At 41.9% G+C, this 19,069-nt stretch overlaps 2 protein-coding genes across 3 annotated transcripts in view; both read right to left on the minus strand.

The window, feature by feature from the left end:
• The window catches only part of LOC140741115 (zinc finger CCCH domain-containing protein 10-like), a 76,165-nt gene extending 63,608 nt beyond the window's left edge, over positions 1-12,557 (minus strand). The window contains exon 1 of one of the 2 annotated variants that reach the window (XM_073070899.1): positions 12,539-12,557. The gene's annotated coding sequence lies outside the window, so the exon portion shown is untranslated. Of the gene's footprint in view, positions 1-12,534 lie in introns of both variants that reach the window. The other variant, XM_073070900.1, reaches the window with a different exon arrangement.
• The window catches only part of LOC140741117 (zinc finger CCCH domain-containing protein 10-like), a 41,729-nt gene extending 29,110 nt beyond the window's left edge, over positions 1-12,619 (minus strand). The window contains exon 1 of the mRNA XM_073070905.1: positions 12,554-12,619. The gene's annotated coding sequence lies outside the window, so the exon portion shown is untranslated. The remainder of the gene's footprint in view (positions 1-12,553) is intronic.
• Between the last annotated feature and the right edge of the window lie 6,450 nt (positions 12,620-19,069).

Raw genomic sequence — 19,069 nt, forward strand, 5'->3', positions numbered from 1 at the left:
GAGAGTGGGATTGTCCCTGTGCAATGGCTGTTCTACTGAAAACTCCATCATGCACAGGTTTCTGTGTCTTCTTCGAATCCGAAGGACTACCACTAGAGGAACATGATAAAATAGGCTGTGGTCAGCACGATTTCCTGAAGAGGAAATCTTGCCTGACAGATCTGTTGGAATTCTTTGAGGAAATAACAAGCAGGATAGACAAAGGAGTATCAGTGGATGTTTTACTTGGATTTTCAGAAGGCCTTTGACAAAGTGCCACACATGAGGCTGCTTAACAAGATATGAGCCCATAGTATTACAGGAAAGATACTGGCATGGATGGAGCATTGGGTGACTGGTAAGAGGCAAAGAGTGAGAATAAAGGGAGCCTTTTCTGATTGGCTGCTGGTGACTAGTGGTGTTCCATAGGGGTGGGTATTGGGACTACTTTTTATGTTGTATGTCAATGATTTAGATGATAGAATTGATAGTTTGTAGCCAAGTTTGCAGATGATATGAAGATAGTTGGAGAGGCAGATAGTGTTGAGTTTGCAGAACGACTTGAACAGATTAGGAGAAAGGGCACAAAGTGGCAGATGGAATACAGTATGGTCATGCACTTTGGTAGAAGAAATAAAAGTGTGCGCTTCTTTCTAAATGGGGAGAGAATTCAAAATCTGAGCTGCAAAGGGACTTGAGAGTACTCATATAGGATTGTCTAAAGGTTAACTTGCAGGTTGAGTTGGTGGTGAGGAAGGCAAAGGCAAATTCATTTCAAGAGAACTAGAATATAAAAGCAAGGATGTAGTGCTGAGGCTTTATAAGGCATTGGTGAAGCCTCACTTGGGAATATTAAGAGCAGTTTTGGGCCTCTTATCCAAGAATGTGCTGACATTGGACAGGGTTCAAAGGAGGTTCATGAGAATGATTCCAGGAATGAAAGGGCTATCATACGAGGAGCATTTGATAGCTCTGGGCCTTTACTCACTGGAATTTAGAAGAATGAGAGGAGATCTCATTGAAACCTTCCGAATGCTGAAAGGCCTAGATAGAGTGCAATGTGGAGAGGATGTTTCCTAGATTGGGGGAGTCTAGGTCCAGAGGGCACAGCTTCAAAATAGAGGGACGTCCATTTAGAATGGAGATAAGAAGAAATTCCTTTAGCCAGAGGGTGGTGGATCTGTGGAATTCGTTGCCACAAGCTGCTGTGGAGACTGAGTCATTGGGTGTATTTAAAGCGGAGATTTTTAATCAGTTAGGGTGTGACAGGTTACGGGGAGAAGGCAGAAGAATGGAGTTGAGAGGGAGATGCATTGGCCATGATCAAATGGCACAGTAGACGTGATGGGCCAAATGGCCTAATTCTGCTCCAATGTCGTGATCTTATTTCCAGACATCCTACTGTACTTTACATACTAAATGAAGTGCACAAAATGATGTAGTTATGGAAATCCTACAGTAAATATACATCCAAACTCCCATAAACAGGGGAAAGGAAAATATTAGAATCATTTAACCAAGTGGCAATGGGGCACTTGTGAAAATAATATGACTGGCCAGAGCAAACATGGATTTATGAAAGGGAAATCACATTTGACAAACTTGTTGAATGTATTTTATGTCAGCAATAGGAGACAAACCAGTTGCTCAAGGCCTACAATGAGGTGCCACACAAATGACTTATTAAATTAAATTAGAACACAGTACTGGGGGTAATATATCAGCATGGATTAACGATTGGTTAACAGAAAGAAAACAGACCAGGAATAAAATGGTCACCTTTGGGTTCAGAGTGACCAGTTTGTTGCTGTAGGGATCTACTGTTCTCAATCTACTTAAATTAGATTAGATGCAATATATCCAAGTTTATTCCCAATAAAAAATGTGGCAGTGTGGGCTGGGAGGAGAATAATGAAATTCTTGAGGGGGTATAGTTAGGGTCAGTGCAACTTCAATGTGGAAAAAAATTAGTCATAAGAGGTGAAACATTCAAAAATCTTGGTGTTTGTAGGGAACTGGGTGTACTCATGCATAGACAACTTAAAGTGCAGGTTCAACAAGCAAGAAGCAAGACAAGTAGTGCAATGGTATGTAGTGTGACAACATTGAATAAAAGAGTACATATGTCTTGGTCTAATTCTACAGAGCCCAGGTGAGTCAGACATCTGGAATACAATCTAGACACAGAGACTGCAGATAATGGAATCTAGTGCAAACAAAAAATTCCTGCAGGAACTGAGTGCTGACCAACAACTGTGGAGGTAAAGGAATTGTCAAAGTCTCAGGAAGAGGTCCAGCAGCGAGACTGATGAAGGGTCTCAACCCAAAATATCAACAATTTCTTTCCCATGTGCAGACGGTGCCCAATCCTCTGAGTTCCTCCAGCAGTTTTTTAAAATCTGGAATATACAGGTTTGGTCTGCCTAGGCAAGGATGGATGTATTTACAAAGGATGGAATGCAGCCAAGGCTTACCAGATTGATTCACTGGATGACAGATTTGTCTTATAAGGAAAGATAAAATAGACTGGCTCTAGGTTTAGAGTTCATAATGGTTTAGATATTCACTGCCAAGTTTGGCAGGGCCAAATAAAATCTAATCAAGTCTATCAACCCATCAAACAAGATTGCTCACAATTCAAAGAACAAACTCGAATACAAATATAACTCCCATATTCTCTTCTCCATCCTAAACCATCATCTCATAGCCAGACCATTCGTTACCTTTTCAGCTTCATCTCCTCCAATACACTTAGCTGCATTTTGGATGCTGCCTCCCATAACCCTCTCCACCTTATGTTGTCTGTGAGACCCATCTGCTGCCCAAACCTCAATACAAACTATTGATCACCCAGATTTCCTTCCTGGCTCTAATGATATCTGAAAATGTAAAAACAGTTCTCTCTTTGGGTATTTTAAATCTACTGACATCACCACTCTCTTCAAAGGGATACCTCCTTGACCACCAGTCCCTTCAAATTGCTGCACTATCCATATCCATAACATTCCTTTCCTGTCCAAAAAGCCTTTAATATGTTCCAACCTCTCAAATTCATACACATCATCTCCTATAACTCTCTTATGCAACCTAAACACCCAAGAACACAAAAGATTTCCACACCTCAAACAAATGAATGAGCAGCAGTAGTAGGCCACTCTGCCCCTTAAAATCATTAGGATTAAGATCATTATTGCTTCGATTTTAACCACAACTTTCCTGCTGACCCCAGTAATCTTTCATCTATTTATCAAAAATCTATCTCTACTTTTAAATATATTCAAAGACTCTGTTTCTACCACTTTCTGAGGACGATTTGCAACCCATAGAGAGAAAAAAAATCAAGTCATTCTATTATAAATAAACAGACTTAAATTTAAAAAAAGACTTCTAGATTCTTCCACAAGAGGAAACATCCTTTGTACTTCTATTCTGTCAACACACTTCAGTGGGTGAAAACTCGTTGTTAATGAGAGAGGTCAGAGAAGAACTGCCAACTAGTTCAAGCTGACAGGGAAGGCGACAGTAACTCAAATAACCATGCATTAGAACAGCGGTGTGCAGAAGACCACGAATATACACTCAGTGGCCACTTTATTAGGTACAACTGGTACCCAATAAAGTGCCCACTGAGAGTACATTGGCCCTGTTAAGCACAAGTGACCCTTATGGTTTCGCACCTCCCCGTATCAATAAACACCTCAAGTCCTATAAATCTTAAATTTTGCTCCTCTTTGTGCAACTGGATTTTCACACTTGCAGACCCTAGTCAGTTCCAATTGGCAACATTTCCTCCACAATTTCCATCAGCATAGATGCACCACAAGGATGTGCACTTATCCCCCTGCTCTACTCTCTTTACACTTATGACTGTGAGGCAAAGTACCGCTCCAATGCCATATTTAAGTTTGTTGTTGGCCGTATCAAAGGTGGTTACAAATTAAGATATTGGAGGGAAATTGAAAATCTGGTTGAATGGTACCACAACCATGACTCATTCCACATCAGCTAAACCAAAGAGCTGATTATTGACTACAGGAGGAGGAAACCAGAGGATCATGAGCCAGTCTTCATTGAAGGATTGGAGGTGGAAAGGGCCAGTAACTTTAAATTCCTTGGCATTATAATTTCAGGGGATTTGTCCTGGGACCACCACTCAGTGCCGTTATGAAGAAGGAACGGCCTCTACTTTCTCAGATGTTTGCGGATATTTGGTATAACATCCAAAATTTTGACAAACTTCTATAGGTGCACAGTGGAGAGCATCCTGGCTGGTTGTATCACAGCTGGTCGATACTCTCAAGAACAGAAAAATAGTAGTAGATACTCCCACATGGGAGGTTAGTTAGGAAGATTCAATCACTAGGTATACATGGAGAGGTAGTAAATTGGATTAGACATTGGCTCAATGGGAGAAGTCAGAGAGTGGTAGTGGAGGATTGCTTCTCTGAGTGGAGGCCTGTGACTAGTGGTGTGCCACAGGGATCAGTGCTGGGTCCATTGTTATTTGTCATCTATATCAATGATCTGGATGATAATGTGGTAAATTGGATCAGCAAATTTGCTGATGATACAAAGATTGGAGGTGTAGTGGACAGTGAGGAAGGTTTTCAAAGCTTGCAGAGGGATTTGGACCAGCTGGAAAAATGGGCTGAAAAATGGCAGATGGAGTTTAATACAGACAAGTGTGAGGCATTGCACTTTGGAAGGACAAACCAAGGTAGAACATACAAGGTAAAAGGTAAGACACTGAGGAGTGCAGTAGAACAGAGGGATCTGGGAATACAGATACAAAATTCCCTAAAAGTGGTGTCACAGGTAGATAGGGTTGTAAAGAGAGCTTTTGGTACATAGGCCTTTATAAATCAAAGTATTGCATATAAGAGTTGGAATGTTATGGTGAGGTTGTATAAGGCATTGGTGAGGTCAAATTTGGAGTATTGTGTGCAGTTTTGGTCACCTAATTACAGGAAGGATATTAATAAGGTTGAAAGAGTGCAGAGAAGGTTTACGAGGATGTTGCCGGGACTTAAGAAACTGAGTTACAGAGAAAGGTTGAATAGGTTAGGACTTTATTCCCTGGAGCGTAGGAGAATGAGGGGAGATTTGATAGAGGTGTATAAAATTATGATGGGTATAGATAGAGAGAATGCAAGCAGGTTTTTTCCACTGAGGCCAGGGCAGGAAAAAACCAGAGGACATGGGTTAAGGGTGAAGGGGGAAAAGTTTAAAGGGAACATTCTTCACGCAGAGAGAGTGGTGGGAGTGTGGAATGAGCAGCCAGATGAAGTGGTGAATGCAGGCTCACTTTTGACATTTAAGAAAAACTTGGACAGGTACATGGATGAGAGGGGTTTGGAGGGAAATGGCCCAGGTGCAGGTCAGTGGGACTAAGCAGAAAAATAGTTTGGTACAGCCAAAAAGGGCCAAAAGGCCTGTTTCTGTGCTGTAATATTCTATGGTCCTATACAGCCCAGTCCATCACAGGAAATGCCTCAAAACCTTGTGCTTTGACCAAGCAGTTGGCTACCTACTGAGAAACAGGGCGAGTGATAAACAAGAAAGAGTGAAAAAGAGAATCAGTTAGGCAGAACCCTAATAATTTTGGTTTTAGCAGAATCACAAACATCATAGCACCACATGACTTTCAAAGATATATCCAGAAGAAAATCTCTACGTAGATGAGGGACCAAAAAAAAGCCAAATTAAGCATGGTAATAACTATTAAAAATGAGCAATTAGAATTTTCAAACTTTAACATTTTACCCACCCAAGTGAAAAAGAACTCTAACTGGAATGAGGAATAGCTAAAAGTGAAATATTTATCATGGTGACAGTTGAAGTACATTAAGGCTGTGGGATTCTAAGAAATTAACTTCCATAAGGAAAGGCAATCCCTCAAATGCAATTTTAAATAACCTGAACTATAAAGGTGGTGTAAAATAATTTCTCTTATAAATTCTTTCCACTATAAAAATGATAATACATTCTAACTTTTTCACTGAGCAGGTTGGAAAGAGAAATAAAAGGAAAAAAGGTTTAGCTTTATTTGTCACAAGTATATTGAAACATACAGTGAAATGTGTTGTTTGCATCGATGACTAACACAGTCCAGGGATTGGCTGGAGGCAGCCTGAAAGTATCACCATACTTCTGGCGCCAACATAGCACGCCCACAGCTTACTAACCTTAACACATATGACTTTTGAATGTGGGAGGAAACCCATGAGGTCACGGGGAGGAAGTCCAAGCTCCTTACAGACAGTGGGGGGAGTGCCAATTGCTGGCACTGTAAATTTTGCTAACTGCTACACTACTGTGTTGCCCTAATCACAGTTCACAGTTGCGCTGAGAATCAATAAACATACAATCCATATAGAAGGTGATGTGCAACATTAGTTACCAGGAATGTAAGGGATTACAACATGAATATCCATATATCTCCACAAGAACACAATAGCTGCCATTTGCAAATTGATGAAGCAATGTACTCTCCCTTATATCCACCAGGTATCATTTCTAAGCAAACTGAAAACAGGCCACCAGTAACAGTGAGATTCCAATTTTTCAGAATCGATTAAAGAAAATCCACAAATACATTCATAATGCTTTCTCATTTCAGAAAAAGACAGAAAAATTAGTTTCAAACAAAAGCACAATCCATATTTTTGGCACAATTTCACAAAATGCCAGTGTTATCAACAGTTCCACTGTTGTCAACACTGAATTAATGACTCATGTGTGATAATGGACAATGCACAACTCAATGAAACCTGCCCTTCTGCAGAACAGCAGCTGCAAAAAGTCACAAGCTTGTACCAAATAAACCTAATAATCAACCAATATTAAAGGTACTAAAAAGATATTCATCAATTGTCTGGAAGTGCAAATAATGCATTGAGCAGAGTTTTGCATTACAATATACTCTGATGTTACCACTCATGTTGTTAATCAATATAAGAATTATGCAGACAAGAGCTATTTCATAGCAAGCATGCATTGGTAAAACATATTACATTCACAATGAGCTTCATTTACAAACATCTATCAAACAAGGAATACCTGGAATACCTGCTGAGGTCAAAATAAAACTGTTACCTATTTACTCGATGTAACAAAGTATAATAATAATGTGCCAGGTTTTAATCATACTCTCAGATTTGCTTTCCCTGCTGTTGCTGGGAGAAGTGCATTGTACTTGTTTCCACAATGTGGAGGCCAACATTTCCATTGTCATTTGTTATCAGAAGTGTGCATTTTGCTCCAGGTCTGACACTCCTATGGTGTTCTCAATTGTAACTTCATAGGATAAAGTTTTTGCAAAAGTTTTAGGAATCAACTGAAAATAATCTCAAGATGCATCATTCCCATCCAGATGCGGAACAGTGTTTGCTTCAATAGACATCTACTCATCAAGATTAAAGCTTACCACTTCGTGATTTTCACCATACCTATAAAGTTCTATCTGCAATTTACATCAGATCACTGGCATCCAACCTTCTGTTAGTCACTGCAGACTGGAATCCAGCCATTTAAGGTGTAGGTCATCGGAAAAAGGAGGCCAAGCTCAAAACATATTAGACTTTGGATGTCGGAACTTGCAGCGCTTGCCAAGGGTGCAGAAGTTGCGCGTGACTTCTCGGCAAATATCAGTGCTATTAGCAGTCACGTTGTTACCAGTGTTGATTACATGATCTGCACCTGACATTTTATAGTCTAATTCAGCGCTGTTCATTCAAGATGCTCAGTAAGGAACTGCAAAAGAAAAACAAGTCATATCTTTACAAAGACAGAGGGAATTGACTGCAAAATTACTGATTCACCTATCTCAGTGATCAAATTTCCATTGATTTAAAAGACTGCAACAATAAAAAATGGAATTTCAACAGTCTACTACTCCCTCCCAACGTTCTTTACACTCCTGAAGACAATATAGGTATACTAGAATTAAAGGTTTTCTGGCACCTCACCCAGTTTTGCCTTGGATGTGGGCCAAAAGCATTAAATACTGGGAAGCTATTCTCATGCAGGGACATCAAAGTTAAGCCCAATACTGCTCACACATGCAGTGACAGAAGGGATCACTGGATTGTGGTCAGGAACAAGGCTTCACTTGATTTTCACTACCTAATCCAGAAATCACCAAGAAGTAAATTGTGACATTCCTACCGATGACTTAATAGCTAACTCATCACACAAGAGATTAAACTTAGGACTTATAAGCTATATAGTTCAATTAATCATCTTGGAATATCTAATTTATTTCTAATAATAAAACGAGAAAAGTAAAGTTAAATAACCTACCTGCATGCAATTTATAATTTGGGGGAGATGGGAGATTAATTGAAGCCAGAAAAAAATCTTTTTCTGAGACATATCATCACATAAAGTGGTCATTCAGCCCACTGGAGCTATGGCATCTCCCAAGGTGGCAATGCCATCAGTCTCATTCCACCTACAATTAATCTACCAGAATGACTTTGAGATTGGGAGGAAACCTGCAAACAGCCATGAACCAAGGTCCCCAGAGCTGGGAGGTGGTCACAGTAATGACAGCATCACTGTGCCACCATGAACTCAAGAGGGCTCTGTAACCTTTCAACAGCTGTCCTGTCCATGAAAGCTTTGTGGGTCAATTGATTAAACTTGAATCTTACTGGTTACTGGGATCAATAATTTAAAAAACACAGTTCATTTTAATATTGATTCCCAGAGGAATGCCAATCAGAGCTAATGTTTAGTCATGCAAGATGAGCAATGGAATTATGGCAACTTAGCCACTGAAGAAAAGCAAAACCCAACATGCTAGCCCAGCATCTCACTACCACTGACACTGCCCACAAGCTATCTCAGAAACCTAGCAAAAATCAGACGTATGCTCTGTGTTAATGTAACACACTTCCATTTTAGTACCGTGCAGCCATTCAATGCAATACTAATAAAACTCTTCATGGAGTTAATAATTCAAAGGCTGCATCTGACAACAGTCAAATTATAGCCTGTTTAGAACTCAAGATGAAATGTTATCCCCTTATTCATTATGAAGATAATAAAATGGGGGTGGGGGAATCTATCTAATGACACAAAGATAACTTGTTCTTCCCCTGTAACATGAAATCAACATAATGATAAGCTAACGTTGAGAAAGAGTGGAGATTAAGGCTTTAAATAACAGCAGTCTAGATGCAGCATTTAAAATGTGTTTTAAACATTAAAATATATAGGTCTGGCAAAATTATTTTCATAAAAACAGCAACAGTGGGAGAAACCTATGCACTTCTATTAATGCTTGCAAAAAGCAGGCTATTATTTGCAGAACCTTTCAAATATTTTGCAAAAAATGTGCTCAATTTTATGCGCTTTTAAGTACTAACTGGTAACGATAAGCAAAAATGCAAGTTATTTTGCATAATGCCGCCATTCTTAAAATATTTATAGGTAGGCAAATGCCAGCTGCTTTGAGGAATTTCAAGAGATCATGAAGAAAGTCAATTGAACACAAGATCATTTAAAATAAATAGCACAGGCACAGTAGTGCACAAAAACCTAACATTATTTAGCACAGTAATGTAGGATTACTATGGCCGCTATAATTCCAAATTTCATTTGTAAAAGTATTTACTTTGAACTAACAATGAACACATTTCACAAATGTCATATATTATGCTTCCATTGCAAACAACACAACAGTCAAAAAGATACGTTTTCATATAATAAAACTGCACATTCAAAAGCCAGAGAATTAAAGTTTACAAGTATCAATGTAAAACACATGCAAAAGAAAGTAAGTTTTAGAAATGCTGTTGTCACTTACCTGCATGCGACATCCAATAGAAACACATTATTCAGGCAGATCATGGAGGGACCATGCTTGCAATACATTCTCCACCCTGAATTACCCCACAATCTTTTGCTGTATTCTTACTGATACATAAAAGAAACCAATACAGCAACTCACAAGGGCCATTGCCCACCCTGTACCAATAACCATGACAAGTGATTGCAGATTGTGGTGTAGAAGCAACTCATTTTATCAAAACAGATTTCCTGTGGTGCTGCTCCCTCAAAAATAATATTTTTTTGTAAAAATGCTTCACATTTCTACTGAAAAATGTCAACAATTGAACTACATCAAGCTGTTGTGAAACTTTTTTTGCAACACAAAGGGGAAGGAGTACACAATGGTGGCACAAAGGAAAATAAAGCAAGCAGCACAGAACAAGGGCCTCTCAAAATATGGTCAACCTGAAATTCATTCCACAACACTGCCCATCCTAATTTCAAGCTTCCTACTTAACTCTTAGCATAGAGATTGTGTGAATGATTATTTGTGCCCAATATAATGCTGCTGTGGAAAGAGCAAAAGGGGAAATCTGTTGAATTGTTAGCAATTTAGCTCAAATTCCATTGGATCCTAAGCTGCACATTTAGAATAAAAAGCAAGTCAAAAATAATTACTTTCAGAAGAAAAAAAAGAATCACTGATGCAAGCTTGGGAATTCAAACAAAATGTTCATCTAGGTTCTGAAAGATGTCTTAACAGGCATGTTTAATACAATTATATTTAAAATTGAATTTATAATGTTGTTAAGCCTTAGCTTAATTAGATGATCCTATATCTAGTTTGGCACCTCACCTTACATTAATGCCACATCCTATCAGATGACATCATAAACTACGGACCCAATTTCCTGTAGGGGAGCATAAAAAGTCCTTGGTGCAATAATAAAGAAATAATGATTTCTTCCAGTATCCAGAGCAGCACTGCCTTCTCAGGCAGATAGTTTTATCTCGATAGTGAATTCTGCAACTTCAAGTAAACCACTTTCTATGTATCAGAATTGTCCACTTCTGCTGTAGATAACCTATCTAGTCTTTCCTCTCCCCAGTAGCATGGCTTGACCTGCGGGCATGTCCTACGTATCAGCATATCTCAAATTCCTTAGTCTGTGTCTTCTCTAATTATATTCATCTCACAGCTATAATTTTTCTTTGTATTCCCTTCCTTCCCCACTGCCCTCAGCAACCAATCAATCAAATAATTTCATCTAACCACATCTCCACAGTTATTCTTTGTCCTATCCATCTTTCTGCAACTTCAAACCAACTTGGTTTTTCTCTTTCCCAGTTTTGACAAATGGTCGGCAACTTGAATTTATACTGTTTCCAGAGTCTGCTGAGTGTTTCCAGCATATTTTTGCTTTTACTTCAGAATTCCCACATCTGCTGTTTAAGTTCATTGTCTGCTCATAAATTTAGTTATTTTCCAAAAATAATCTGCTTAGATGGGAAACATTTTGTGATGTCCAAAGCATGTGGTTAGTCTTGTATACAGGTCTTATATACCTGGCTGAAGGTTTATCTCAACGTGGAAATGCTTACAGGGCAAATATGCTAACAGATCAGAATCAGATTTATTAGCACTGACATATGATGTGAAATTTGTTTTGCAGCAGCAGTACAATGCAAAGGCATAAAAGTTGATAAATTACAAAAATAAATAGTGCAAAAGGAAGGAATAACGAGGCTTCTCTCGGTGCACAGGGCTACTTTCCAGTGTGTGTTTTTTTTAAACTACCATGAAAGACTGCAGAATGTAAATTTGCAATATAGAAAATTGCACATGAAGTTTCTCAATTTTGGCACTAATATGGCTGATTTGCAAGTAAGCAGTCTATCTCAAAGTGTTAAGTTATTTACCTCAGTCATCCAAGTTCCCAGAAAACATAATAGATGGCTAAATATCCTGCCAGAATAGAGAGCAGGGCAACAGGAAATGTATGCTTTAAGCATTCCCTTCCCCTTCAACACCAGAGAGAAGTTGAATGCAGGGCCGCACGGTATGATCGTAACTACTACTGAAGATGAGTAGATTATACAATAAACATGAGGCGTTTTACCTTATAGAACTAAACCATTTATGTATTTTAAAACAAGACTTTTATTGTCTCTGCCTCTTGATCTGCAAGTCTGTGACACAAAGGGAGAAAGAAGACGACAGATTGGCAGAGAAGAGGGAGAAACAGAATCAACTACATTTTTAAAAATATGAGCAACGCCAAAGGAAATCATAGAAACTGATAAAATGCTCCCATTCTTAAAAAAATTACAACGACGGGGCCTTCACTTTCAAGTCCCTGAGACCCAAGTATCACCTACTTCTCTGCCACTTAACGGGCCACCCGATGAAGGTCCATTATTCTAATACATGTCATTTTGGAAGTGGCCTCTCCGTTTTTAAAAAAAATGCATCCTTGATGTCAATAACTAGACGGAATTAGGCCCTGTGATTCGTAATTCAACATTTTCTTAATCGTTTATTTTTTCTAAGCTTACGATTTGACGAGCAACGGAGTCAACCTCTCTAGATTCCACCTCACTAACACGCTCCCTGGATCTCAGGCTGTAATGGCGCCTTTAGGCCTCGACTTCCTGCTAGAAATTAAAATGACGCCCGGCCTGCAGACTAACCCGGACCCTATCCGTACAAGGTATACACATTCAAATCTTAGAGAATGATGCCACCGAACCCGAAATTTAACGTGTATTAAAACTCACAAACCAGGGATGGGTTTACCTATACAATACAGTTCAGCTCCGCTCCTTGCCTCACAGCTCCGACACAAAGAGGCTCTACGCAAGTCCTCCCAGTCAAGGGGAACTTCATGACAAAGAGCATCAACCCTGGTCCTCCGAGCCAAGAGAAACCCCAGACGCCTTTGATTGCAAACAGAGCGTCTGCCCACTGCGACTCCATGGTAAACATCAAATGCTAATTCCGAGTCGGATCGGACACTTTAACGTGTACCGGTTTAGAAAATGCACCATTCTCTATTTTCATTAAGCTGTTTAACCAGCCAGTCGCTCTTGGATTAAATCTGGAGTGCCGATGTTTTTGCTGGAATTTTAAAATATAACATGTTAGAAACGAGCCACGCTCCCGAATAATGGCTTCAAGACAAATTCAAGGAAACAAAGTTTATTAACAGTTCTGCAGAGCTGGGTGCCTTCAGAGAAGGGAACCCTGAACCTTACAGGGCAGCAGGTTTTATCCTTCTTCCTTACCACCCCCCCTCCCTGACTCGGGAGGTACACAGTCTTAGATTCAGTGTTTTCCCATTCCATATTTGGAGTTGTTTTTTACACATTTCTGTAAAACAATAGTCCATATCTCAGGACTTCAATGATTACAATCTTCGCATATCTGCTCTGTTTTCCACAAGCAGTTAATCTTGTCAGGCGCTTCTGCATTCCTGCTTATCAGACATAATTAAATCACATTTGTTTACTGACTTTAACCTCTTCCAAGCCCACGCACATCTTAATTTACTTCAACTCTCACAATTCCACCCTTTTTCTTTTTAAGATGTGCGTAGCAGCTAGCATTTCTCCTCTTTCCAGGGGGCCCACCGTCCTTCCTCCGCCCCCCGTGGAGGGTCAACTTTCTTCTTTAATAGCATAAGTTTTAGCTTGTTTGTCCCATGTTGGGATATCGCTACTGCCTGGAGCTGGAATATACTGCGCCTGATCAGTGTTCGTATACAAGGAATCAAACACGGCAAAAGTAAGAGAATCATTAGACCCCCCCCCCCCCCCGCTACTAGGAGAGCGGTGCGCCACCAACTACCTCCCAGTAGCCCGTCTAGCCAACTCATGTTCCCCAGGGATCTCCAGTTTTGTACTGGCACGTGGGCCAGTTTCCGAATTTTGTCGGATATTTTTAACACGGCCTTTCCACTGTCGTCTATCTTAAGGCAACAGTTTGTAAGATTGAACTTCCCACATACCCCGCCCTCAGAGGCCAATAGGTAATCCACAGCCAGCCTGTTCTGGTATATTGCTGTTCGCATCTGGCTCTGCTGTTTTGCCAACAGCTCCAATGCCAGTGCCGTGTTGAGGTATTGCTATTGCCTGAAGTTGTGACACACTTCGTTTTATTAGTGCTTGTACACAGGGAATGAGGCAGGGTAAAAGCATCAAACTCATTAATCCACCTCCCACCATCCAGAGTACTGTTCGCCACCAACCGCCTTTATTATAGACCTGATAGTACGGCTTACCATTTTCCCAACACCCTTCTGCTTTTATCATAACAACAGTCATTTACATGCGAGTGGGATACGAAGGATCCAGGGAAGACCCGACTTCTCACCCACACTGTTGTTCGACACTTATCACATCTTCCCTCCATCCTCCCAACACATAATATACACAGTATAATACAAATTGTCCATATTACTGCGCTCTTCATGCGACTCATCTCTGTTGCCTCTTTAGTTTCACCACCAATGGTTTTTCTCCTGGTGCACAGGTCCACTCGTCACCGCTCTCAGGCTTCACAGGCCCCTTTATTCTTGACGCGTGTGTCCACACTTTTTCTTTTGTCCGAACTGCAGCTTCAGTCGTGAGCAGGACCTGGAAGTGGCCTTCCCACTGCAGTTGGAGCTTCTCTGGCTTCCAAGTTTTCACCAGAACCCAATCCACTGGGGTTACTTGGTGTAGAGCGAAGTCAAGTCTGGGCGAGCAGACCTTTCTTGCGTAGCTCTGCAAAGGAACGGGACAAGGCCAGTAAATTGTTCTTTACAAATAAATCACCCCCCTGTAGTGTGGGATACCCCTCTATTTTATTCCAATATGGCAGTCCAAAGAGCATCTCATAAGGAGATACTCCTATGTCCTTCCAGGGCGCTGTACATATTCTCAGGAGAACGATCGGCAAACACTTGGTCCATGGTAGCTTGGTTTCCAACATTAACTTGGTTAGCTGTGCCTTCAGGGTGCTGTTCATTCGCTCTACTCTTCCTGAACTCTGGGGATGCCACGGGGTATGGTACTTCCATTGGATACTCAGTGCATCGCAAATTAACTGGTGCGTCTTGGAGGCGAAGTGTGTCCCCCGGTCAGAGTCTATGGACCCCACGATTCCATATCTGGGGATTATGTTCTCAAGTAGTATCCGAGCTACTGTGGGCGCATCTGCCTTAGTAGTTGGGTATGCTTCCACCCAGCGTGTAAAGTGATCCACGATTACCAATAAGTATTTCCATCTCTGCACTTGGGGCAGCTCGGTGAAGTCGATTTGGATTCCATGGAAGGGTCTCATGGCCAGGGGTTGGCCGCCTCTTGGGATGGATCGCATCACTTTCTTGTTTATTCGCTGGCACGTTGGACATCCAGTTACCTCTTGTTGGGCCAAAGTGTAGATTCCCTTGCATGCATATTCCCTAAGTACCGTGTCACACATTGCCTGCGCTCCCCAGTGGGTCTGTTGGTGCAGTTGTTGGAGTATGTTGCGGGTCACTTCCTTATTTAGCACCTGTCTTCCATCGGGGATTCTCCATTTACCATCAGCGTCTTTCCGGGCTCCTAGTTGGTTCATGTTGTCAATCTCCATTTGAGTAAACACAGGTAGTTTAGTAAGTCCTTCTCTCACTGGTATCAAAGTCAGGAGTTGCACCGGTTCTTCAACTGCTGCCCGTTTGGCCTCCTTGTCCGCCAGACGGTTCCCCACAGCATCAGGTGTCGATCCTTTTTGGTGTCCGGGTACATGCGCTACCGCAATTTCAGTCGGTAAGGCCAGGGCTTCCAATGTCATACTTATCATTTGTTCATGTGCCAGTCCTTTTCCCCTGGCCGTTATCAGTCCTCTTTCTTTCCATATCTTCCCAAATGTATGTACTATCCCATAGGCGTATTTGGAGTCAGTGTATACAGTTCCAACTCTCTTTTCCAATATTATCAGAGCCCTTTGGAGCGCGTATAACTCACAGGACTGAGCCGACCATGAAGGTTGTGTCACACCCTTGGGGACCTAATTTCAAGTTTACCAGGGGTTCCTGCCGATGATTTTTCTTCCCCAAGGGTTGGAACCCCCGACCCCCCCAGTACTCTTCTTCCATCATGGCGTACGAGCGCACTTCCCGTCGGTATCTGGGGCACTCGCACCTGAAGTGTCCCTCTTCGTTGCAGTGAAAACATCTAGAGGCCCTCCTGGGTCCCCTACTTCGATCTTGGCTGCCACTTCGTCCCGGCCATGGGTCTCTTCTTTCTCTTTTGTCTGCGGTCACCTGTTGGACCGTCTGGACCATTATCTTGGCTGCTTTCTTCTGCTTCTCTTCATCCCTTCTTACAAACACTTACTGTGCCTCCCTAAGTAGTTCACTCAAGGGTTTAATATTCCAGTCTTCTAGTTTTTCCAGTTTTTTTCCTTATATCTGGCCATGCTTTCGATACAAATTCAACACGAATCAGCTGTTGGCCAACCTCCGTCTCAGGGTCTATTCCCGCGTATTGTTGCATATTCCTCCGGATTTTATCTAGGAAGTCGGACGGAGTCTCCTCGGGATTTTGGTGGCTCCCACATGCCTTGGTAAAGTTGTGTCCCTTCGGAACCGCCTGTCTTATTCCCTTTATTAGGAATTCTCGCATATCTCTCATATTTCTTCGGCCCCCCTCCGTTTGCTTATCCCAGCCTGGGTCCACAAGAGGGAATTTCTGTTGCGGCTCTGCTTCGTTTGGCCTTTCCTTTTCCCACATTACTATGGCCGCCTGTCTTATCATTTGTCTTTCTTGGGTGGAAAACAAGGTTCCCATAATTGAGTACATTTCATCCCAGGTATAAATGTTGGGTCCTAGGAATTGATCCAACTGTTCGGCCAGGCCCATGGGGTCTTCTAATAGGCCTTTCATTTCCTTTTTAAAATTCCGTACCTCAGCGCTAGTCAGGGGAACATTAACATACCCCGTCCCTCCATTTGCTCCTCCCATAGGTACTTCTCTCAGAGGATATAGTCTGGTGGTCTGTTCGACTTCCTCTTTGTGATTTTTAGCTGTTTGTGACCTGGTTTCCATCCTCCTGGCTCCTATACTCTGCGGTTTTGCACGCTCCGTTTCCTCTTCACCCTGGTCTGCATCTTCTTCAGCTGCAGCTGCCGATTCATTTTCACTTTCCCTTGCCTCAAGGTCATCGATTTGCGGAGCGGTAGGGGGCACATATGGGGGCGACAGGTGCTCGAGCACCTCCCATGTATTCTTTTTCTGTCCCCCTTCATTTATCGTTTTCAATTTATAACTATTTGTCGTTGGTAACCAGCATAGGGCATAATCACTTTCTTCGGGTTTAACGTTAGGTTTTGAATTCACGTACAGATTAAGGGCTTGTTGTACCCAATCCTCGCTAGACCCAAACTTAGGCCAACACACAGCCGACCCTTGGATCGGCTGGCGGGACCAGAATTCACAGTACTGTATCATTTTTTTCTTTGACTTCCCTTTTCACCTCCCGTAATCCCAATTTTCTAACATCCGTCCCAACGGACTATCAGGGGGTACCCCGGGGTATTTTTCATCACTGGCGCCTGGATTCCTTTACCCTTTTCTCTCTTAGACCCCTTATTCCCCATCTTGAGGACTTGCCCGGTTCCTATCCACCCGCAGGCTACCCCGTGGTTCCGCACTCCTTGCGCACCACGTCACTGCAGGAATTTAATTTGAATGTGACCCACCTAGCTCGATCACTCCTGTCCAATTCCGGAACCTTTACTCCCGCGATCGCCCAGCTATCCACTCGCAGGCTACCCCGTAGTTCCACAATTTTCGTGTACCACGTCTCTGCAGGATCTCTTACCTGGGTCCTGTGCACAGGAATTACTCGATCGCTCACTGTCTCGACTGCCTCGACAACCCCTCTTTGTTTCCTTGAGTCCGCCGGATATCACTCGCTCAAGCCGCGCGGGGCGACGAGCAAGGAATCAGGGACTGCCGAACTCGGCAGGGTGCACCTTCTCCGATGTCCTTCCTTGCCCCCCTCACGGCCGGAGTGTGGATCCCGGACGAGCCCCCAAGTTGTCAAAAACGAGCCACGCTCCCGAATAATGGCTTCAAGACAAATTCAAGGAAACAAAGTTTATTAACAGTTCTGCAGAGCTGGGTGCCTTCAGAGAAGGGAACCCTGAACCTTACAGGGCAGCAGGTTTTATCCTTCTTCCTTACCCCTCCCCTCCCTGACTCGGGAGGTACACAGTCTTAGATTCAGTGTTTTCCCATTCCATATTTGGAGTTGTTTTTTACACATTTCTGTAAAACAATAGTCCATATCTCAGGACTTCAATGATTACAATCTTCGCATATCTGCTCTGTTTTCCACAAGCAGTTAATCTTGTCAGGCGCTTCTGCATTCCTGCTTATCAGACATAATTAAATCACATTTGTTTACTGACTTTAACCTCTTCCAAGCCCACGTACATCTTAATTTACTTCAACTCTCACAATTCATAACCAATCCTTCCACACTATGCAAATACATGGAAAAATGCAAATACATATTTTTGACAGCCCAAGTCAAACTAGGATGATTCGACGGATAAATGCGTGACAGGCGAATTGGACAGAGCGGATATGGACAGGATGCTTCCTATGGGGGGGGGGGGCTCAATAAAGGGACGACCATTTAGAATGGAGATGAGGTGAGTTCCTGTATCCCAGAGAGTGGAATTCGGTGCCACAGGCGGTTGTGGAGGCCAGGTCATTGGGTGTATTTAAGGCGAAGGTTAATAGGTTCTTGATTTGTCAGAGTGTGAAAAAGGCAGGAGATTGGGGCTGAGGGAATATTGATTAGCCATGATAAAATGACAAAGCAGATTTGATGGGCCGAATTGCCTAATTCTGCCCCTATGTCTTATGGTCTAAGCAGCAATACACGGGAGGGGTCAGAGACTGGTCAGTGAGTACAATAGGGAGGGTAATGATAAAAGAAAGGTTGTTGGACAGGAAAGCATATGTGGAATGCTACCAAACAGAATATGACAGTGGGAGTTTCTAAGGGAGTGATAAAGATAAAGGGGGTGGGGTGCTCAATAGCTAAGGGGGCAGTTGAGAGATTACAGGCTTAATTTAAGAAATGAATTACTTATAAGGTATTTGATCCTCAATGCCCAATAATTGATTACAATGATCATGTATCACCTCATCTCTTGCTAACCCACCATTCTCTGAGACTTTGCTCAAAGTATGTTATAGTTGTTCAAAAGAAATGTGACACTTCTGTGTTTGACATATCATGAGAAATCTACACTGAAGAAATTGTTATTTCTAG

Source organism: Hemitrygon akajei, chromosome 18, assembly GCF_048418815.1.
Source record: "Hemitrygon akajei chromosome 18, sHemAka1.3, whole genome shotgun sequence".
In the NCBI taxonomy this organism is placed as follows: domain Eukaryota; kingdom Metazoa; phylum Chordata; class Chondrichthyes; order Myliobatiformes; family Dasyatidae; genus Hemitrygon; species Hemitrygon akajei.